Source organism: Pseudophryne corroboree, chromosome 11 (genome assembly GCF_028390025.1).
Source record: "Pseudophryne corroboree isolate aPseCor3 chromosome 11, aPseCor3.hap2, whole genome shotgun sequence".
Classification (NCBI taxonomy): Eukaryota; Metazoa; Chordata; class Amphibia; order Anura; family Myobatrachidae; genus Pseudophryne; species Pseudophryne corroboree.
Window position 1 is genome coordinate 249,424,764 of NC_086454.1, and position 21,517 is coordinate 249,446,280.

The 21,517-nt window shown below is 40.3% G+C and overlaps 20 non-coding genes across 20 annotated transcripts; all 20 read right to left on the minus strand.

Moving 5' to 3' along the window:
* Positions 1–754: 754 nt before the first annotated feature.
* TRNAD-GUC (transfer RNA aspartic acid (anticodon GUC)) lies at positions 755–826 on the minus strand. The gene has a single exon. It is a non-coding gene; the product is annotated as a tRNA-Asp (tRNA).
* Positions 827–1,571: 745 nt separating this feature from the next.
* TRNAD-GUC (transfer RNA aspartic acid (anticodon GUC)) lies at positions 1,572–1,643 on the minus strand. The gene has a single exon. It is a non-coding gene; the product is annotated as a tRNA-Asp (tRNA).
* A 1,561-nt stretch (positions 1,644–3,204) lies between these two features.
* On the minus strand, positions 3,205–3,276 carry TRNAD-GUC (transfer RNA aspartic acid (anticodon GUC)). The gene has a single exon. It is a non-coding gene; the product is annotated as a tRNA-Asp (tRNA).
* A 745-nt stretch (positions 3,277–4,021) lies between these two features.
* TRNAD-GUC (transfer RNA aspartic acid (anticodon GUC)) lies at positions 4,022–4,093 on the minus strand. Its single transcript has one exon. It is a non-coding gene; the product is annotated as a tRNA-Asp (tRNA).
* A 745-nt stretch (positions 4,094–4,838) lies between these two features.
* Positions 4,839–4,910, minus strand: TRNAD-GUC (transfer RNA aspartic acid (anticodon GUC)). The gene has a single exon. It is a non-coding gene; the product is annotated as a tRNA-Asp (tRNA).
* A 745-nt stretch (positions 4,911–5,655) lies between these two features.
* TRNAD-GUC (transfer RNA aspartic acid (anticodon GUC)) lies at positions 5,656–5,727 on the minus strand. The gene has a single exon. It is a non-coding gene; the product is annotated as a tRNA-Asp (tRNA).
* Positions 5,728–6,472: 745 nt separating this feature from the next.
* On the minus strand, positions 6,473–6,544 carry TRNAD-GUC (transfer RNA aspartic acid (anticodon GUC)). The gene has a single exon. It is a non-coding gene; the product is annotated as a tRNA-Asp (tRNA).
* Positions 6,545–7,289: 745 nt separating this feature from the next.
* Positions 7,290–7,361, minus strand: TRNAD-GUC (transfer RNA aspartic acid (anticodon GUC)). Its single transcript has one exon. It is a non-coding gene; the product is annotated as a tRNA-Asp (tRNA).
* A 745-nt stretch (positions 7,362–8,106) lies between these two features.
* On the minus strand, positions 8,107–8,178 carry TRNAD-GUC (transfer RNA aspartic acid (anticodon GUC)). Its single transcript has one exon. It is a non-coding gene; the product is annotated as a tRNA-Asp (tRNA).
* Positions 8,179–9,739: 1,561 nt separating this feature from the next.
* Positions 9,740–9,811, minus strand: TRNAD-GUC (transfer RNA aspartic acid (anticodon GUC)). Its single transcript has one exon. It is a non-coding gene; the product is annotated as a tRNA-Asp (tRNA).
* Positions 9,812–10,556: 745 nt separating this feature from the next.
* On the minus strand, positions 10,557–10,628 carry TRNAD-GUC (transfer RNA aspartic acid (anticodon GUC)). The gene has a single exon. It is a non-coding gene; the product is annotated as a tRNA-Asp (tRNA).
* A 745-nt stretch (positions 10,629–11,373) lies between these two features.
* On the minus strand, positions 11,374–11,445 carry TRNAD-GUC (transfer RNA aspartic acid (anticodon GUC)). Its single transcript has one exon. It is a non-coding gene; the product is annotated as a tRNA-Asp (tRNA).
* A 745-nt stretch (positions 11,446–12,190) lies between these two features.
* TRNAD-GUC (transfer RNA aspartic acid (anticodon GUC)) lies at positions 12,191–12,262 on the minus strand. Its single transcript has one exon. It is a non-coding gene; the product is annotated as a tRNA-Asp (tRNA).
* A 1,562-nt stretch (positions 12,263–13,824) lies between these two features.
* On the minus strand, positions 13,825–13,896 carry TRNAD-GUC (transfer RNA aspartic acid (anticodon GUC)). Its single transcript has one exon. It is a non-coding gene; the product is annotated as a tRNA-Asp (tRNA).
* Positions 13,897–15,457: 1,561 nt separating this feature from the next.
* TRNAD-GUC (transfer RNA aspartic acid (anticodon GUC)) lies at positions 15,458–15,529 on the minus strand. Its single transcript has one exon. It is a non-coding gene; the product is annotated as a tRNA-Asp (tRNA).
* A 745-nt stretch (positions 15,530–16,274) lies between these two features.
* Positions 16,275–16,346, minus strand: TRNAD-GUC (transfer RNA aspartic acid (anticodon GUC)). Its single transcript has one exon. It is a non-coding gene; the product is annotated as a tRNA-Asp (tRNA).
* A 1,561-nt stretch (positions 16,347–17,907) lies between these two features.
* On the minus strand, positions 17,908–17,979 carry TRNAD-GUC (transfer RNA aspartic acid (anticodon GUC)). Its single transcript has one exon. It is a non-coding gene; the product is annotated as a tRNA-Asp (tRNA).
* A 745-nt stretch (positions 17,980–18,724) lies between these two features.
* On the minus strand, positions 18,725–18,796 carry TRNAD-GUC (transfer RNA aspartic acid (anticodon GUC)). Its single transcript has one exon. It is a non-coding gene; the product is annotated as a tRNA-Asp (tRNA).
* A 745-nt stretch (positions 18,797–19,541) lies between these two features.
* On the minus strand, positions 19,542–19,613 carry TRNAD-GUC (transfer RNA aspartic acid (anticodon GUC)). Its single transcript has one exon. It is a non-coding gene; the product is annotated as a tRNA-Asp (tRNA).
* Positions 19,614–20,358: 745 nt separating this feature from the next.
* TRNAD-GUC (transfer RNA aspartic acid (anticodon GUC)) lies at positions 20,359–20,430 on the minus strand. The gene has a single exon. It is a non-coding gene; the product is annotated as a tRNA-Asp (tRNA).
* Positions 20,431–21,517: the final 1,087 nt, after the last annotated feature.

Below are 21,517 nucleotides of genomic sequence, written 5' to 3' on the forward strand. Positions count from 1 at the left end.
TAACGAGGACTAACTTGGTGAATCTGCAGGCAAAATTGGAGCTGAAAATACACCCAAAAACATGTCAGGGTGAGGTCTCGAGATGCGTCTGTGTCATTGGCCACAGAGATTATGTGCTACATGTTATCAAGCTAACATAAAACCCTAAATAAGAAGCAGATAAAAAGATTTATTTTTGTCTCAGCTGAAACAAAGACTACAATACCACTTTGCAAAAAAGATAGTCATTTCAATTAAAAACCTTTTTCTGTTATCCTCTACTGGTCGGTAATGGCCAGGAAGCTTACATGATATCGGTCTACCTATCTCACTTACTATACAGTTACTCCCTTTGAAAGTAGGGGATGCAAGTCCATTTTAGCCTGCAATTCATAGGAAAAGACACTTCTCTCTCAGTCTATACTCTGTAGGCATACAATAGTTTCAGCTTTGCTACATTGATGTGATGTCATAATCAGGTTTAGCTGACAAGAGACTTGTCCACTACATAGCTGTCTCCTGTGTTACAGCATGAGCCAATTGTAAGAGGATGATATGCAAATATTGTAATGCACAAAAACAGTACATGCCATGCTAGATAAAAGCAAGGGGTGATACCCAAACTAAAAACGAGGCTATGCAATTGGTGTTTCTGGTTCTTTCTTATGCTCTCAAAATCAAGTGGTATATTTTTCACGCTACAATTGGATTCGGACTTTGATTCTCCATAACCTTGAGCAACGAATCTCTGAACCTGATAAAAACTTGCAATGTTCTCCCCGTCGGGGAATCGAACCCCGGTCTCCCGCGTGACAGGCGGGGATACTCACCACTATACTAACGAGGACTAACTTGGTGAATCTGCAGGCAAAATTGGAGCTGAAAATACACCCAAAAACATGTCAGGGTGAGGTCTCGAGATGCGTCTGTGTCATTGGCCACAGAGATTATGTGCTACATGTTATCAAGCTAACATAAAACCCTAAATAAGAAGCAGATAAAAAGATTTATTTTTGTCTCAGCTGAAACAAAGACTACAATACCACTTTGCAAAAAAGATAGTAATTTCAATTAAAAACCTTTTTCTGTTATCCTCTACTGGTCGGTCGTGGCCAGGAAGCTTACATGATATCGGTCTATCTATCTCACTTACTATACAGTTACTCCCTTTGAAAGTAGGGGATGCAAGTCCATTTTAGCCTGCAATTCATAGGAAAAGACACTTCTTTCTCAGTCTATACTCTGTAGGCATACAATAGTTTCAGCTTTGCTACATTGATGTGATGTCATAATCAGGTTTAGCTCACAAGAGACTTGTCCACTACATAGCTGTCTCCTGTGTTACAGCATGAGCCAATTGTAAGAGGATGATATGCAAATATTGTAATGCACAAAAACAGTACATGCCATGCTAGATAAAAGCAAGGGGTGATACCCAAACTAAAAATGAGGCTATGCAATTGGTGTTTCTGGTTCTTTCTTATGCTCTCAAAATCAAGTGGTATATTTTTCACGCTACAATTGGATTCGGACTTTGATTCTCCATAACCTTGAGCAACGAATCTCTGAACCTGATAAAAACTTGCAATGTTCTCCCCGTCGGGGAATCGAACCCCGGTCTCCCGCGTGACAGGCGGGGATACTCACCACTATACTAACGAGGACTAACTTGGTGAATCTGCAGGCAAAATTGGAGCTGAAAATACACCCAAAAACATGTCAAGGTGAGGTCTCGAGATGCGTCTGTGTCTTTGGCCACAGAGATTATGTGCTACATGTTATCAAGCTAACATAAAACCCTAAATAAGAAGCAGATAAAAAGATTTATTTTTGTCTCAGCTGAAACAAAGACTACAATACAACTTTGCAAAAAAGATAGTCATTTCAATTAAAAACCTTTTTCTGTTATCCTCTACTGGTCGGTCATGGCCAGGAAGCTTACATGATATTGGTCTATCTATCTCACTTACTATACAGTTACTCCCTTTGAAAGTAGGGGATGCAAGTCCATTTTAGCCTGCAATCCATAGGAAAAGACACTTCTCTCTCAGTCTATACTCTGTAGGCATACAATAGTTTCAGCTTTGCTTCATTGATGTGATGTCATAATCAGGTTTAGCTCACAAGAGACTTGTCCACTACATAGCTGTCTCCTGTGTTACAGCGTGAGCCAATTTTAAGAGGATGATATGCAAATATTGTAATGCACAAAAACAGTACATGCCATGCTAGATAAAAGCAAGGGGTGACACCCAAACTAAAAACGAGGCTATGCAATTGGTGTTTCTGGTTCTTTCTTATGCTCTCAAAATCAAGTGGTATATTTTTCACGCTACAATTGGATTCGGACTTTGATTCTCCATAACCTTGAGCAACGAATCTCTGAACCTGATAAAAACTTGCAATGTTCTCCCCGTCGGGGAATCGAACCCGGTCTCCCGCGTGACAGGCGGGGATACTCACCACTATACTAACGAGGACTAACTTGGTGAATCTGCAGGCAAAATTGGAGCTGAAAATACACCCAAAAACATGTCAGGGTGAGGTCTCGAGATGCGCCTGTGTCATTGGCCACAGAGATTATGTGCTACATGTTATCAAGCTAACATAAAACCCTAAATAAGAAGCAGATAAAAAGATTTATTTTTGTCTCAGCTGAAACAAAGACTACAATACCACTTTGCAAAAAAGATAGTCATTTCAATTAAAAACCTTTTTCTGTTATCCTCTACTGGTCGGTAATGGCCAGGAAGCTTACATGATATCGGTCTATCTATCTCACTTACTATACAGTTACTCCCTTTGAAAGTAGGGGATGCAAGTCCATTTTAGCCTGCAATCCATAGGAAAAGACACTTCTCTCTCAGTCTATACTCTGTAGGCATACAATAGTTTCAGCTTTGCTTCATTGATGTGATGTCATAATCAGGTTTAGCTCACAAGAGACTTGTCCACTACATAGCTGTCTCCTGTGTTACAGCGTGAGCCAATTTTAAGAGGATGATATGCAAATATTGTAATGCACAAAAACAGTACATGCCATGCTAGATAAAAGCAAGGGGTGACACCCAAACTAAAAACGAGGCTATGCAATTGGTGTTTCTGGTTCTTTCTTATGCTCTCAAAATCAAGTGGTATATTTTTCACGCTACAATTGGATTCGGACTTTGATTCTCCATAACCTTGAGCAACGAATCTCTGAACCTGATAAAAACTTGCAATGTTCTCCCCGTCGGGGAATCGAACCCCGGTCTCCCGCGTGACAGGCGGGGATACTCACCACTATACTAACGAGGACTAACTTGGTGAATCTGCAGGCAAAATTGGAGCTGAAAATACACCCAAAAACATGTCAGGGTGAGGTCTCGAGATGCGTCTGTGTCATTGGCCACAGAGATTATGTGCTACATGTTATCAAGCTAACATAAAACCCTAAATAAGAAGCAGATAAAAAGATTTATTTTTGTCTCAGCTGAAACAAAGACTACAATACCACTTTGCAAAAAAGATAGTCATTTCAATTAAAAACCTTTTTCTGTTATCCTCTACTGGTCGGTAATGGCCAGGAAGCTTACATGATATCGGTCTACCTATCTCACTTACTATACAGTTACTCCCTTTGAAAGTAGGGGATGCAAGTCCATTTTAGCCTGCAATTCATAGGAAAAGACACTTCTCTCTCAGTCTATACTCTGTAGGCATACAATAGTTTCAGCTTTGCTACATTGATGTGATGTCATAATCAGGTTTAGCTCACAAGAGACTTGTCCACTACATAGCTGTCTCCTGTGTTACAGCATGAGCCAATTGTAAGAGGATGATATGCAAATATTGTAATGCACAAAAACAGTACATGCCATGCTAGATAAAAGCAAGGGGTGATACCCAAACTAAAAACGAGGCTATGCAATTGGTGTTTCTGGTTCTTTCTTATGCTCTCAAAATCAAGTGGTATATTTTTCACGCTACAATTGGATTCGGACTTTGATTCTCCATAACCTTGAGCAACGAATCTCTGAACCTGATGAAAACTTGCAATGTTCTCCCCGTCGGGGAATCGAACCCCGGTCTCCCGCGTGACAGGCGGGGATACTCACCACTATACTAACGAGGACTAACTTGGTGAATCTGCAGGCAAAATTGGAGCTGAAAATACACCCAAAAACATGTCAGGGTGAGGTCTCGAGATGCGTCTGTGTCATTGGCCACAGAGATTATGTGCTACATGTTATCAAGCTAACATAAAACCCTAAATAAGAAGCAGATAAAAAGATTTATTTTTGTCTCAGCTGAAACAAAGACTACAATACAACTTTGCAAAAAAGATAGTCATTTCAATTAAAAACCTTTTTCTGTTATCCTCTACTGGTCGGTCATGGCCAGGAAGCTTACATGATATTGGTCTATCTATCTCACTTACTATACAGTTACTCCCTTTGAAAGTAGGGGATGCAAGTCCATTTTAGCCTGCAATCCATAGGAAAAGACACTTCTCTCTCAGTCTATACTCTGTAGGCATACAATAGTTTCAGCTTTGCTTCATTGATGTGATGTCATAATCAGGTTTAGCTCACAAGAGACTTGTCCACTACATAGCTGTCTCCTGTGTTACAGCGTGAGCCAATTTTAAGAGGATGATATGCAAATATTGTAATGCACAAAAACAGTACATGCCATGCTAGATAAAAGCAAGGGGTGACACCCAAACTAAAAACGAGGCTATGCAATTGGTGTTTCTGGTTCTTTCTTATGCTCTCAAAATCAAGTGGTATATTTTTCACGCTACAATTGGATTCGGACTTTGATTCTCCATAACCTTGAGCAACGAATCTCTGAACCTGATAAAAACTTGCAATGTTCTCCCCGTCGGGGAATCGAACCCCGGTCTCCCGCGTGACAGGCGGGGATACTCACCACTATACTAACGAGGACTAACTTGGTGAATCTGCAGGCAAAATTGGAGCTGAAAATACACCCAAAAACATGTCAGGGTGAGGTCTCGAGATGCGCCTGTGTCATTGGCCACAGAGATTATGTGCTACATGTTATCAAGCTAACATAAAACCCTAAATAAGAAGCAGATAAAAAGATTTATTTTTGTCTCAGCTGAAACAAAGACTACAATACCACTTTGCAAAAAAGATAGTCATTTCAATTAAAAACCTTTTTCTGTTATCCTCTACTGGTCGGTAATGGCCAGGAAGCTTACATGATATCGGTCTATCTATCTCACTTACTATACAGTTACTCCCTTTGAAAGTAGGGGATGCAAGTCCATTTTAGCCTGCAATCCATAGGAAAAGACACTTCTCTCTCAGTCTATACTCTGTAGGCATACAATAGTTTCAGCTTTGCTTCATTGATGTGATGTCATAATCAGGTTTAGCTCACAAGAGACTTGTCCACTACATAGCTGTCTCCTGTGTTACAGCGTGAGCCAATTTTAAGAGGATGATATGCAAATATTGTAATGCACAAAAACAGTACATGCCATGCTAGATAAAAGCAAGGGGTGACACCCAAACTAAAAACGAGGCTATGCAATTGGTGTTTCTGGTTCTTTCTTATGCTCTCAAAATCAAGTGGTATATTTTTCACGCTACAATTGGATTCGGACTTTGATTCTCCATAACCTTGAGCAACGAATCTCTGAACCTGATAAAAACTTGCAATGTTCTCCCCGTCGGGGAATCGAACCCCGGTCTCCCGCGTGACAGGCGGGGATACTCACCACTATACTAACGAGGACTAACTTGGTGAATCTGCAGGCAAAATTGGAGCTGAAAATACACCCAAAAACATGTCAGGGTGAGGTCTCGAGATGCGTCTGTGTCATTGGCCACAGAGATTATGTGCTACATGTTATCAAGCTAACATAAAACCCTAAATAAGAAGCAGATAAAAAGATTTATTTTTGTCTCAGCTGAAACAAAGACTACAATACCACTTTGCAAAAAAGATAGTCATTTCAATTAAAAACCTTTTTCTGTTATCCTCTACTGGTCGGTAATGGCCAGGAAGCTTACATGATATCGGTCTACCTATCTCACTTACTATACAGTTACTCCCTTTGAAAGTAGGGGATGCAAGTCCATTTTAGCCTGCAATTCATAGGAAAAGACACTTCTCTCTCAGTCTATACTCTGTAGGCATACAATAGTTTCAGCTTTGCTACATTGATGTGATGTCATAATCAGGTTTAGCTCACAAGAGACTTGTCCACTACATAGCTGTCTCCTGTGTTACAGCATGAGCCAATTGTAAGAGGATGATATGCAAATATTGTAATGCACAAAAACAGTACATGCCATGCTAGATAAAAGCAAGGGGTGATACCCAAACTAAAAACGAGGCTATGCAATTGGTGTTTCTGGTTCTTTCTTATGCTCTCAAAATCAAGTGGTATATTTTTCACGCTACAATTGGATTCGGACTTTGATTCTCCATAACCTTGAGCAACGAATCTCTGAACCTGATGAAAACTTGCAATGTTCTCCCCGTCGGGGAATCGAACCCCGGTCTCCCGCGTGACAGGCGGGGATACTCACCACTATACTAACGAGGACTAACTTGGTGAATCTGCAGGCAAAATTGGAGCTGAAAATACACCCAAAAACATGTCAGGGTGAGGTCTCGAGATGCGTCTGTGTCATTGGCCACAGAGATTATGTGCTACATGTTATCAAGCTAACATAAAACCCTAAATAAGAAGCAGATAAAAAGATTTATTTTTGTCTCAGCTGAAACAAAGACTACAATACAACTTTGCAAAAAAGATAGTCATTTCAATTAAAAACCTTTTTCTGTTATCCTCTACTGGTCGGTCATGGCCAGGAAGCTTACATGATATTGGTCTATCTATCTCACTTACTATACAGTTACTCCCTTTGAAAGTAGGGGATGCAAGTCCATTTTAGCCTGCAATCCATAGGAAAAGACACTTCTCTCTCAGTCTATACTCTGTAGGCATACAATAGTTTCAGCTTTGCTTCATTGATGTGATGTCATAATCAGGTTTAGCTCACAAGAGACTTGTCCACTACATAGCTGTCTCCTGTGTTACAGCGTGAGCCAATTTTAAGAGGATGATATGCAAATATTGTAATGCACAAAAACAGTACATGCCATGCTAGATAAAAGCAAGGGGTGACACCCAAACTAAAAACGAGGCTATGCAATTGGTGTTTCTGGTTCTTTCTTATGCTCTCAAAATCAAGTGGTATATTTTTCACGCTACAATTGGATTCGGACTTTGATTCTCCATAACCTTGAGCAACGAATCTCTGAACCTGATAAAAACTTGCAATGTTCTCCCCGTCGGGGAATCGAACCCCGGTCTCCCGCGTGACAGGCGGGGATACTCACCACTATACTAACGAGGACTAACTTGGTGAATCTGCAGGCAAAATTGGAGCTGAAAATACACCCAAAAACATGTCAGGGTGAGGTCTCGAGATGCGTCTGTGTCATTGGCCACAGAGATTATGTGCTACATGTTATCAAGCTAACATAAAACCCTAAATAAGAAGCAGATAAAAAGATTTATTTTTGTCTCAGCTGAAACAAAGACTACAATACCACTTTGCAAAAAAGATAGTAATTTCAATTAAAAACCTTTTTCTGTTATCCTCTACTGGTCGGTCGTGGCCAGGAAGCTTACATGATATCGGTCTATCTATCTCACTTACTATACAGTTACTCCCTTTGAAAGTAGGGGATGCAAGTCCATTTTAGCCTGCAATTCATAGGAAAAGACACTTCTCTCTCAGTCTATACTCTGTAGGCATACAATAGTTTCAGCTTTGCTACATTGATGTGATGTCATAATCAGGTTTAGCTCACAAGAGACTTGTCCACTACATAGCTGTCTCCTGTGTTACAGCGTGAGCCAATTTTAAGAGGATGATATGCAAATATTGTAATGCACAAAAACAGTACATGCCATGCTAGATAAAAGCAAGGGGTGACACCCAAACTAAAAACGAGGCTATGCAATTGGTGTTTCTGGTTCTTTCTTATGCTCTCAAAATCAAGTGGTATATTTTTCACGCTACAATTGGATTCGGACTTTGATTCTCCATAACCTTGAGCAACGAATCTCTGAACCTGATAAAAACTTGCAATGTTCTCCCCGTCGGGGAATCGAACCCCGGTCTCCCGCGTGACAGGCGGGGATACTCACCACTATACTAACGAGGACTAACTTGGTGAATCTGCAGGCAAAATTGGAGCTGAAAATACACCCAAAAACATGTCAGGGTGAGGTCTCGAGATGCGTCTGTGTCATTGGCCACAGAGATTATGTGCTACATGTTATCAAGCTAACATAAAACCCTAAATAAGAAGCAGATAAAAAGATTTATTTTTGTCTCAGCTGAAACAAAGACTACAATACAACTTTGCAAAAAAGATAGTCATTTCAATTAAAAACCTTTTTCTGTTATCCTCTACTGGTCGGTCATGGCCAGGAAGCTTACATGATATTGGTCTATCTATCTCACTTACTATACAGTTACTCCCTTTGAAAGTAGGGGATGCAAGTCCATTTTAGCCTGCAATCCATAGGAAAAGACACTTCTCTCTCAGTCTATACTCTGTAGGCATACAATAGTTTCTGCTTTGCTTCATTGATGTGATGTCATAATCAGGTTTAGCTCACAAGAGACTTGTCCACTACATAGCTGTCTCCTGTGTTACAGCGTGAGCCAATTTTAAGAGGATGATATGCAAATATTGTAATGCACAAAAACAGTACATGCCATGCTAGATAAAAGCAAGGGGTGACACCCAAACTAAAAACGAGGCTATGCAATTGGTGTTTCTGGTTCTTTCTTATGCTCTCAAAATCAAGTGGTATATTTTTCACGCTACAATTGGATTCGGACTTTGATTCTCCATAACCTTGAGCAACGAATCTCTGAACCTGATAAAAACTTGCAATGTTCTCCCCGTCGGGGAATCGAACCCGGTCTCCCGCGTGACAGGCGGGGATACTCACCACTATACTAACGAGGACTAACTTGGTGAATCTGCAGGCAAAATTGGAGCTGAAAATACACCCAAAAACATGTCAGGGTGAGGTCTCGAGATGCGTCTGTGTCATTGGCCACAGAGATTATGTGCTACATGTTATCAAGCTAACATAAAACCCTAAATAAGAAGCAGATAAAAAGATTTATTTTTGTCTCAGCTGAAACAAAGACTACAATACCACTTTGCAAAAAAGATAGTCATTTCAATTAAAAACCTTTTTCTGTTATCCTCTACTGGTCGGTAATGGCCAGGAAGCTTACATGATATCGGTCTATCTATCTCACTTACTATACAGTTACTCCCTTTGAAAGTAGGGGATGCAAGTCCATTTTAGCCTGCAATCCATAGGAAAAGACACTTCTCTCTCAGTCTATACTCTGTAGGCATACAATAGTTTCAGCTTTGCTTCATTGATGTGATGTCATAATCAGGTTTAGCTCACAAGAGACTTGTCCACTACATAGCTGTCTCCTGTGTTACAGCGTGAGCCAATTTTAAGAGGATGATATGCAAATATTGTAATGCACAAAAACAGTACATGCCATGCTAGATAAAAGCAAGGGGTGACACCCAAACTAAAAACGAGGCTATGCAATTGGTGTTTCTGGTTCTTTCTTATGCTCTCAAAATCAAGTGGTATATTTTTCACGCTACAATTGGATTCGGACTTTGATTCTCCATAACCTTGAGCAACGAATCTCTGAACCTGATAAAAACTTGCAATGTTCTCCCCGTCGGGGAATCGAACCCCGGTCTCCCGCGTGACAGGCGGGGATACTCACCACTATACTAACGAGGACTAACTTGGTGAATCTGCAGGCAAAATTGGAGCTGAAAATACACCCAAAAACATGTCAGGGTGAGGTCTCGAGATGCGTCTGTGTCATTGGCCACAGAGATTATGTGCTACATGTTATCAAGCTAACATAAAACCCTAAATAAGAAGCAGATAAAAAGATTTATTTTTGTCTCAGCTGAAACAAAGACTACAATACCACTTTGCAAAAAAGATAGTCATATCAATTAAAAACCTTTTTCTGTTATCCTCTACTGGTCGGTAATGGCCAGGAAGCTTACATGATATCGGTCTACCTATCTCACTTACTATACAGTTACTCCATTTGAAAGTAGGGGATGCAAGTCCATTTTAGCCTGCAATTCATAGGAAAAGACACTTCTCTCTCAGTCTATACTCTGTAGGCATACAATAGTTTCAGCTTTGCTACATTGATGTGATGTCATAATCAGGTTTAGCTCACAAGAGACTTGTCCACTACATAGCTGTCTCCTGTGTTACAGCATGAGCCAATTGTAAGAGGATGATATGCAAATATTGTAATGCACAAAAACAGTACATGCCATGCTAGATAAAAGCAAGGGGTGATACCCAAACTAAAAACGAGGCTATGCAATTGGTGTTTCTGGTTCTTTCTTATGCTCTCAAAATCAAGTGGTATATTTTTCACGCTACAATTGGATTCGGACTTTGATTCTCCATAACCTTGAGCAACGAATCTCTGAACCTGATAAAAACTTGCAATGTTCTCCCCGTCGGGGAATCGAACCCCGGTCTCCCGCGTGACAGGCGGGGATACTCACCACTATACTAACGAGGACTAACTTGGTGAATCTGCAGGCAAAATTGGAGCTGAAAATACACCCAAAAACATGTCAGGGTGAGGTCTCGAGATGCGTCTGTGTCATTGGCCACAGAGATTATGTGCTACATGTTATCAAGCTAACATAAAACCCTAAATAAGAAGCAGATAAAAAGATTTATTTTTGTCTCAGCTGAAACAAAGACTACAATACAACTTTGCAAAAAAGATAGTCATTTCAATTAAAAACCTTTTTCTGTTATCCTCTACTGGTCGGTCATGGCCAGGAAGCTTACATGATATTGGTCTATCTATCTCACTTACTATACAGTTACTCCCTTTGAAAGTAGGGGATGCAAGTCCATTTTAGCCTGCAATCCATAGGAAAAGACACTTCTCTCTCAGTCTATACTCTGTAGGCATACAATAGTATCAGCTTTGCTTCACTGATGTGATGTCATAATCAGGTTTAGCTCACAAGAGACTTGTCCACTACATAGCTGTCTCCTGTGTTACAGCGTGAGCCAATTTTAAGAGGATGATATGCAAATATTGTAATGCACAAAAACAGTACATGCCATGCTAGATAAAAGCAAGGGGTGACACCCAAACTAAAAACGAGGCTATGCAATTGGTGTTTCTGGTTCTTTCTTATGCTCTAAAAATCAAGTGGTATATTTTACACGCTACAATTGGATTCGGACTTTGATTCTCCATAACCTTGAGCAACGAATCTCTGAACCTGATAAAAACTTGCAATGTTCTCCCCGTCGGGGAATCGAACCCCGGTCTCCCGCGTGACAGGCGGGGATACTCACCACTATACTAACGAGGACTAACTTGGTGAATCTGCAGGCAAAATTGGAGCTGAAAATACACCCAAAAACATGTCAGGGTGAGGTCTCGAGATGCGTCTGTGTCATTGGCCACAGAGATTATGTGCTACATGTTATCAAGCTAACATAAAACCCTAAATAAGAAGCAGATAAAAAGATTTATTTTTGTCTCAGCTGAAACAAAGACTACAATACAACTTTGCAAAAAAGATAGTTATTTCAATTAAAAACCTTTTTCTGTTATCCTCTACTGGTCAGTAATGGCCAGGAAGCTTACATGATATCGGTCTATCTATCTCACTTACTATACAGTTACTCCCTTTGAAAGTAGGGGATGCAAGTCCATTTTAGCCTGCAATCCATAGGAAAAGACACTTCTCTCTCAGTCTATAGTCTGTAGGCATACAATAGTTTCAGCTTTGCTTCATTGATGTGATGTCATAATCAGGTTTAGCTCACAAGAGACTTGTCCACTACATAGCTGTCTCCTGTGTTACAGCGTGAGCCAATTTTAAGAGGATGATATGCAAATATTGTAATGCACAAAAACAGTACATGCCATGCTAGATAAAAGCAAGGGGTGACACCCAAACTAAAAACGAGGCTATGCAATTGGTGTTTCTGGTTCTTTCTTATGCTCTCAAAATCAAGTGGTATATTTTTCACGCTACAATTGGATTCGGACTTTGATTCTCCATAACCTTGAGCAACGAATCTCTGAACCTGATTAAAACTTGCAATGTTCTCCACGTCGGGGAATCGAACCCCGGTCTCCCGCATGACAGGCGGGGATACTCACCACTATACTAACGAGGACTAACTTGGTGAATCTGCAGGCAAAATTGGAGCTGAAAATACACCCAAAAACATGTCAGGGTGAGGTCTCGAGATGCGTCTGTGTCATTGGCCACAGAGATTATGTGCTACATGTTATCAAGCTAACATAAAACCCTAAATAAGAAGCAGATAAAAAGATTTATTTTTGTCTCAGCTGAAACAAAGACTACAATACCACTTTGCAAAAAAGATAGTCATTTCAATTAAAAACCTTTTTCTGTTATCCTCTACTGGTCGGTAATGGCCAGGAAGCTTACATGATATCGGTCTACCTATCTCACTTACTATACAGTTACTCCCTTTGAAAGTAGGGGATGCAAGTCCATTTTAGCCTGCAATTCATAGGAAAAGACACTTCTCTCTCAGTCTATACTCTGTAGGCATACAATAGTTTCAGCTTTGCTACATTGATGTGATGTCATAATCAGGTTTAGCTCACAAGAGACTTGTCCACTACATAGCTGTCTCCTGTGTTACAGCATGAGCCAATTGTAAGAGGATGATATGCAAATATTGTAATGCACAAAAACAGTACATGCCATGCTAGATAAAAGCAAGGGGTGATACCCAAACTAAAAACGAGGCTATGCAATTGGTGTTTCTGGTTCTTTCTTATGCTCTCAAAATCAAGTGGTATATTTTTCACGCTACAATTGGATTCGGACTTTGATTCTCCATAACCTTGAGCAACGAATCTCTGAACCTGATAAAAACTTGCAATGTTCTCCCCGTCGGGCAATCGAACCCCAGTCTCCCGCGTGACAGGCGGGGATACTCACCACTATACTAACGAGGACTAACTTGGTGAATCTGCAGGCAAAATTGGAGCTGAAAATACACCCAAAAACATGTCAAGGTGAGGTCTCGAGATGCGTCTGTGTCATTGGCCACAGAGATTATGTGCTACATGTTATCAAGCTAACATAAAACCCTAAATAAGAAGCAGATAAAAAGATTTATTTTTGTCTCAGCTGAAACAAAGACTACAGTACCACTTTGCAAAAAAAATAGTAATTTCAATTAAAAACCTTTTTCTGTTATCCTCTACTGGTCGGTCGTGGCCAGGAAGCTTACATGATATCGGTCTATCTATCTCACTTACTATACAGTTACTCCCTTTGAAAGTAGGGGATGCAAGTCCATTTTAGCCTGCAATTCATAGGAAAAGACACTTCTCTCTCAGTCTATACTCTGTAGGCATACAATAGTTTCAGCTTTGCTACATTGATGTGATGTCATAATCAGGTTTAGCTCACAAGAGACTTGTCCACTACATAGCTGTCTCCTGTGTTACAGCATGAGCCAATTGTAAGAGGATGATATGCAAATATTGTAATGCACAAAAACAGTACATGCCATGCTAGATAAAAGCAAGGGGTGATACCCAAACTAAAAACGAGGCTATGCAATTGGTGTTTCTGGTTCTTTCTTATGCTCTCAAAATCAAGTGGTATATTTTTCACGCTACAATTGGATTCGGACTTTGATTCTCCATAACCTTGAGCAACGAATCTCTGAACCTGATAAAAACTTGCAATGTTCTCCCCGTCGGGGAATCGAACCCCGGTCTCCCGCGTGACAGGCGGGGATACTCACAACTATACTAACGAGGACTAACTTGGTGAATCTGCAGGCAAAATTGGAGCTGAAAATACACCCAAAAACATGTCAGGGTGAGGTCTCGAGATGCGTCTGTGTCATTGGCCACAGAGATTATGTGCTACATGTTATCAAGCTAACATAAAACCCTAAATAAGAAGCAGATAAAAAGATTTATTTTTGTCTCAGCTGAAACAAAGACTACAATACAACTTTGCAAAAAAGATAGTCATTTCAATTAAAAACCTTTTTCTGTTATCCTCTACTGGTCGGTCATGGCCAGGAAGCTTACATGATATTGGTCTATCTATCTCACTTACTATACAGTTACTCCCTTTGAAAGTAGGGGATGCAAGTCCATTTTAGCCTGCAATCCATAGGAAAAGACACTTCTCTCTCAGTCTATACTCTGTAGGCATACAATAGTTTCAGCTTTGCTTCATTGATGTGATGTCATAATCAGGTTTAGCTCACAAGAGACTTGTCCACTACATAGCTGTCTCCTGTGTTACAGCGTGAGCCAATTTTAAGAGGATGATATGCAAATATTGTAATGCACAAAAACAGTACATGCCATGCTAGATAAAAGCAAGGGGTGACACCCAAACTAAAAACGAGGCTATGCAATTGGTGTTTCTGGTTCTTTCTTATGCTCTCAAAATCAAGTGGTATATTTTTCACGCTACAATTGGATTCGGACTTTGATTCTCCATAACCTTGAGCAACGAATCTCTGAACCTGATAAAAACTTGCAATGTTCTCCCCGTCGGGGAATCGAACCCGGTCTCCCGCGTGACAGGCGGGGATACTCACCACTATACTAACGAGGACTAACTTGGTGAATCTGCAGGCAAAATTGGAGCTGAAAATACACCCAAAAACATGTCAGGGTGAGGTCTCGAGATGCGTCTGTGTCATTGGCCACAGAGATTATGTGCTACATGTTATCAAGCTAACATAAAACCCTAAATAAGAAGCAGATAAAAAGATTTATTTTTGTCTCAGCTGAAACAAAGACTACAATACCACTTTGCAAAAAAGATAGTCATTTCAATTAAAAACCTTTTTCTGTTATCCTCTACTGGTCAGTAATGGCCAGGAAGCTTACATGATATCGGTCTACCTATCTCACTTACTATACAGTTACTCCCTTTGAAAGTAGGGGATGCAAGTCCATTTTAGCCTGCAATTCATAGGAAAAGACACTTCTCTCTCAGTCTATACTCTGTAGGCATACAATAGTTTCAGCTTTGCTACATTGATGTGATGTCATAATCAGGTTTAGCTCACAAGAGACTTGTCCACTACATAGCTGTCTCCTGTGTTACAGCATGAGCCAATTGTAAGAGGATGATATGCAAATATTGTAATGCACAAAAACAGTACATGCCATGCTAGATAAAAGCAAGGGGTGATACCCAAACTAAAAACGAGGCTATGCAATTGGTGTTTCTGGTTCTTTCTTATGCTCTCAAAATCAAGTGGTATATTTTTCACGCTACAATTGGATTCGGACTTTGATTCTCCATAACCTTGAGCAACGAATCTCTGAACCTGATAAAAACTTGCAATGTTCTCCCCGTCGGGGAATCGAACCCCGGTCTCCCGCGTGACAGGCGGGGATACTCACCACTATACTAACGAGGACTAACTTGGTGAATCTGCAGGCAAAATTGGAGCTGAAAATACACCCAAAAACATGTCAGGGTGAGGTCTCGAGATGCGTCTGTGTCATTGGCCACAGAGATTATGTGCTACATGTTATCAAGCTAACATAAAACCCTAAATAAGAAGCAGATAAAAAGATTTATTTTTGTCTCAGCTGAAACAAAGACTACAATACCACTTTGCAAAAAAGATAGTAATTTCAATTAAAAACCTTTTTCTGTTATCCTCTACTGGTCGGTCGTGGCCAGGAAGCTTACATGATATCGGTCTATCTATCTCACTTACTATACAGTTACTCCCTTTGAAAGTAGGGGATGCAAGTCCATTTTAGCCTGCAATTCATAGGAAAAGACACTTCTTTCTCAGTCTATACTCTGTAGGCATACAATAGTTTCAGCTTTGCTACATTGATGTGATGTCATAATCAGGTTTAGCTCACAAGAGACTTGTCCACTACATAGCTGTCTCCTGTGTTACAGCATGAGCCAATTGTAAGAGGATGATATGCAAATATTGTAATGCACAAAAACAGTACATGCCATGCTAGATAAAAGCAAGGGGTGATACCCAAACTAAAAATGAGGCTATGCAATTGGTGTTTCTGGTTCTTTCTTATGCTCTCAAAATCAAGTGGTATATTTTTCACGCTACAATTGGATTCGGACTTTGATTCTCCATAACCTTGAGCAACGAATCTCTGAACCTGATAAAAACTTGCAATGTTCTCCCCGTCGGGGAATCGAACCCCGGTCTCCCGCGTGACAGGCGGGGATACTCACCACTATACTAACGAGGACTAACTTGGTGAATCTGCAGGCAAAATTGGAGCTGAAAATACACCCAAAAACATGTCAAGGTGAGGTCTCGAGATGCGTCTGTGTCTTTGGCCACAGAGATTATGTGCTACATGTTATCAAGCTAACATAAAACCCTAAATAAGAAGCAGATAAAAAGATTTATTTTTGTCTCAGCTGAAACAAAGACTACAATACAACTTTGCAAAAAAGATAGTCATTTCAATTAAAAACCTTTTTCTGTTATCCTCTACTGGTCGGTCATGGCCAGGAAGCTTACATGATATTGGTCTATCTATCTCACTTACTATACAGTTACTCCCTTTGAAAGTAGGGGATGCAAGTCCATTTTAGCCTGCAATCCATAGGAAAAGACACTTCTCTCTCAGTCTATACTCTGTAGGCATACAATAGTTTCAGCTTTGCTTCATTGATGTGATGTCATAATCAGGTTTAGCTCACAAGAGACTTGTCCACTACATAGCTGTCTCCTGTGTTACAGCGTGAGCCAATTTTAAGAGGATGATATGCAAATATTGTAATGCACAAAAACAGTACATGCCATGCTAGATAAAAGCAAGGGGTGACACCCAAACTAAAAACGAGGCTATGCAATTGGTGTTTCTGGTTCTTTCTTATGCTCTCAAAATCAAGTGGTATATTTTTCACGCTACAATTGGATTCGGACTTTGATTCTCCATAACCTTGAGCAACGAATCTCTGAACCTGATAAAAACTTGCAATGTTCTCCCCGTCGGGGAATCGAACCCGGTCTCCCGCGTGACAGGCGGGGATACTCACCACTATACTAACGAGGACTAACTTGGTGAATCTGCAGGCAAAATTGGAGCTGAAAATACACCCAAAAACATGTCAGGGTGAGGTCTCGAGATGCGCCTGTGTCATTGGCTACAGAGATTATGTGCTACATGTTATCAAGCTAACATAAAACCCTAAATAAGAAGCAGATAAAAAGATTTATTTTTGTCTCAGCTGAAACAAAGACTACAATACCACTTTGCAAAAAAGATAGTCATTTCAATTAAAAACCTTTTTCTGTTATCCTCTACTGGTCGGTAATGGCCAGGAAGCTTACATGATATCGGTCTATCTATCTCACTTACTATACAGTTACTCCCTTTGAAAGTAGGGGATGCAAGTCCATTTTAGCCTGCAATCCATAGGAAAAGACACTTCTCTCTCAGTCTATACTCTGTAGGCATACAATAGTTTCAGCTTTGCTTCATTGATGTGATGTCATAATCAGGTTTAGCTCACAAGAGACTTGTCCACTACATAGCTGTCTCCTGTGTTACAGCGTGAGCCAATTTTAAGAGGATGATATGCAAATATTGTAATGCACAAAAACAGTACATGCCATGCTAGATAAAAGCAAGGGGTGACACCCAAACTAAAAACGAGGCTATGCAATTGGTGTTTCTGGTTCTTTCTTATGCTCTCAAAATCAAGTGGTATATTTTTCACGCTACAATTGGATTCGGACTTTGATTCTCCATAACCTTGAGCAACGAATCTCTGAACCTGATAAAAACTTGCAATGTTCTCCCCGTCGGGGAATCGAACCCCGGTCTCCCGCGTGACAGGCGGGGATACTCACCACTATACTAACGAGGACTAACTTGGTGAATCTGCAGGCAAAATTGGAGCTGAAAATACACCCAAAAACATGTCAGGGTGAGGTCTCGAGATGCGTCTGTGTCATTGGCCACAGAGATTATGTGCTACATGTTATCAAGCTAACATAAAACCCTAAATAAGAAGCAGATAAAAAGATTTATTTTTGTCTCAGCTGAAACAAAGACTACAATACCACTTTGCAAAAAAGATAGTCATTTCAATTAAAAACCTTTTTCTGTTATCCTCTACTGGTCGGTAATGGCCAGGAAGCTTACATGATATCGGTCTACCTATCTCACTTACTATACAGTTACTCCCTTTGAAAGTAGGGGATGCAAGTCCATTTTAGCCTGCAATTCATAGGAAAAGACACTTCTCTCTCAGTCTATACTCTGTAGGCATACAATAGTTTCAGCTTTGCTACATTGATGTGATGTCATAATCAGGTTTAGCTCACAAGAGACTTGTCCACTACATAGCTGTCTCCTGTGTTACAGCATGAGCCAATTGTAAGAGGATGATATGCAAATATTGTAATGCACAAAAACAGTACATGCCATGCTAGATAAAAGCAAGGGGTGATACCCAAACTAAAAACGAGGCTATGCAATTGGTGTTTCTGGTTCTTTCTTATGCTCTCAAAATCAAGTGGTATATTTTTCACGCTACAATTGGATTCGGACTTTGATTCTCCATAACCTTGAGCAACGAATCTCTGAACCTGATGAAAACTTGCAATGTTCTCCCCGTCGGGGAATCGAACCCCGGTCTCCCGCGTGACAGGCGGGGATACTCACCACTATACTAACGAGGACTAACTTGGTGAATCTGCAGGCAAAATTGGAGCTGAAAATACACCCAAAAACATGTCAGGGTGAGGTCTCGAGATGCGTCTGTGTCATTGGCCACAGAGATTATGTGCTACATGTTATCAAGCTAACATAAAACCCTAAATAAGAAGCAGATAAAAAGATTTATTTTTGTCTCAGCTGAAACAAAGACTACAATACAACTTTGCAAAAAAGATAGTCATTTCAATTAAAAACCTTTTTCTGTTATCCTCTACTGGTCGGTCATGGCCAGGAAGCTTACATGATATTGGTCTATCTATCTCACTTACTATACAGTTACTCCCTTTGAAAGTAGGGGATGCAAGTCCATTTTAGCCTGCAATCCATAGGAAAAGACACTTCTCTCTCAGTCTATACTCTGTAGGCATACAATAGTTTCAGCTTTGCTTCATTGATGTGATGTCATAATCAGGTTTAGCTCACAAGAGACTTGTCCACTACATAGCTGTCTCCTGTGTTACAGCGTGAGCCAATTTTAAGAGGATGATATGCAAATATTGTAATGCACAAAAACAGTACATGCCATGCTAGATAAAAGCAAGGGGTGACACCCAAACTAAAAACGAGGCTATGCAATTGGTGTTTCTGGTTCTTTCTTATGCTCTCAAAATCAAGTGGTATATTTTTCACGCTACAATTGGATTCGGACTTTGATTCTCCATAACCTTGAGCAACGAATCTCTGAACCTGATAAAAACTTGCAATGTTCTCCCCGTCGGGGAATCGAACCCCGGTCTCCCGCGTGACAGGCGGGGATACTCACCACTATACTAACGAGGACTAACTTGGTGAATCTGCAGGCAAAATTGGAGCTGAAAATACACCCAAAAACATGTCAGGGTGAGGTCTCGAGATGCGTCTGTGTCATTGGCCACAGAGATTATGTGCTACATGTTATCAAGCTAACATAAAACCCTAAATAAGAAGCAGATAAAAAGATTTATTTTTGTCTCAGCTGAAACAAAGACTACAATACCACTTTGCAAAAAAGATAGTCATTTCAATTAAAAACCTTTTTCTGTTATCCTCTACTGGTCGGTAATGGCCAGGAAGCTTACATGATATCGGTCTACCTATCTCACTTACTATACAGTTACTCCCTTTGAAAGTAGGGGATGCAAGTCCATTTTAGCCTGCAATTCATAGGAAAAGACACTTCTCTCTCAGTCTATACTCTGTAGGCATACAATAGTTTCAGCTTTGCTACATTGATGTGATGTCATAATCAGGTTTAGCTCACAAGAGACTTGTCCACTACATAGCTGTCTCCTGTGTTACAGCATGAGCCAATTGTAAGAGGATGATATGCAAATATTGTAATGCACAAAAACAGTACATGCCATGCTAGATAAAAGCAAGGGGTGATACCCAAACTAAAAACGAGGCTATGCAATTGGTGTTTCTGGTTCTTTCTTATGCTCTCAAAATCAAGTGGTATATTTTTCACGCTACAATTGGATTCGGACTTTGATTCTCCATAACCTTGAGCAACGAATCTCTGAACCTGATAAAAACTTGCAATGTTCTCCCCGTCGGGGAATCGAACCCCAGTCTCCCGCGTGACAGGCGGGGATACTCACCACTATACTAACGAGGACTAACTTGGTGAATCTGCAGGCAAAATTGGAGCTGAAAATACACCCAAAAACATGTCAGGGTGAGGTCTCGAGATGCGTCTGTGTCATTGGCCACAGAGATTATGTGCTACATGTTATCAAGCTAACATAAAACCCTAAATAAGAAGCAGATAAAAAGATTTATTTTTGTCTCAGCTGAAACAAAGACTACAATACAACTTTGCAAAAAAGATAGTCATTTCAATTAAAAACCTTTTTCTGTTATCCTCTACTGGTCGGTCATGGCCAGGAAGCTTACATGATATTGGTCTATCTATCTCACTTACTATACAGTTACTCCCTTTGAAAGTAGGGGATGCAAGTCCATTTTAGCCTGCAATCCATAGGAAAAGACACTTCTCTCTCAGTCTATACTCTGTAGGCATACAATAGTTTCAGCTTTGCTTCATTGATGTGATGTCATAATCAGGTTTAGCTCACAAGAGACTTGTCCACTACATAGCTGTCTCCTGTGTTACAGCGTGAGCCAATTTTAAGAGGATGATATGCAAATATTGTAATGCACAAAAACAGTACATGCCATGCTAGATAAAAGCAAGGGGTGACACCCAAACTAAAAACGAGGCTATGCAATTGGTGTTTCTGGTTCTTTCTTATGCTCTCAAAATCAAGTGGTATATTTTTCACGCTACAATTGGATTCGGACTTTGATTCTCCATAACCTTGAGCAACGAATCTCTGAACCTGATAAAAACTTGCAATGTTCTCCCCGTCGGGGAATCGAACCCGGTCTCCCGCGTGACAGGCGGGGATACTCACCACTATACTAACGAGGACTAACTTGGTGAATCTGCAGGCAAAATTGGAGCTGAAAATACACCCAAAAACATGTCAGGGTGAGGTCTCGAGATGCGCCTGTGTCATTGGCCACAGAGATTATGTGCTACATGTTATCAAGCTAACATAAAACCCTAAATAAGAAGCAGATAAAAAGATTTATTTTTGTCTCAGCTGAAACAAAGACTACAATACCACTTTGCAAAAAAGATAGTTATTTCAATTAAAAACCTTTTTCTGTTATCCTCTACTGGTCGGTAATGGCCAGGA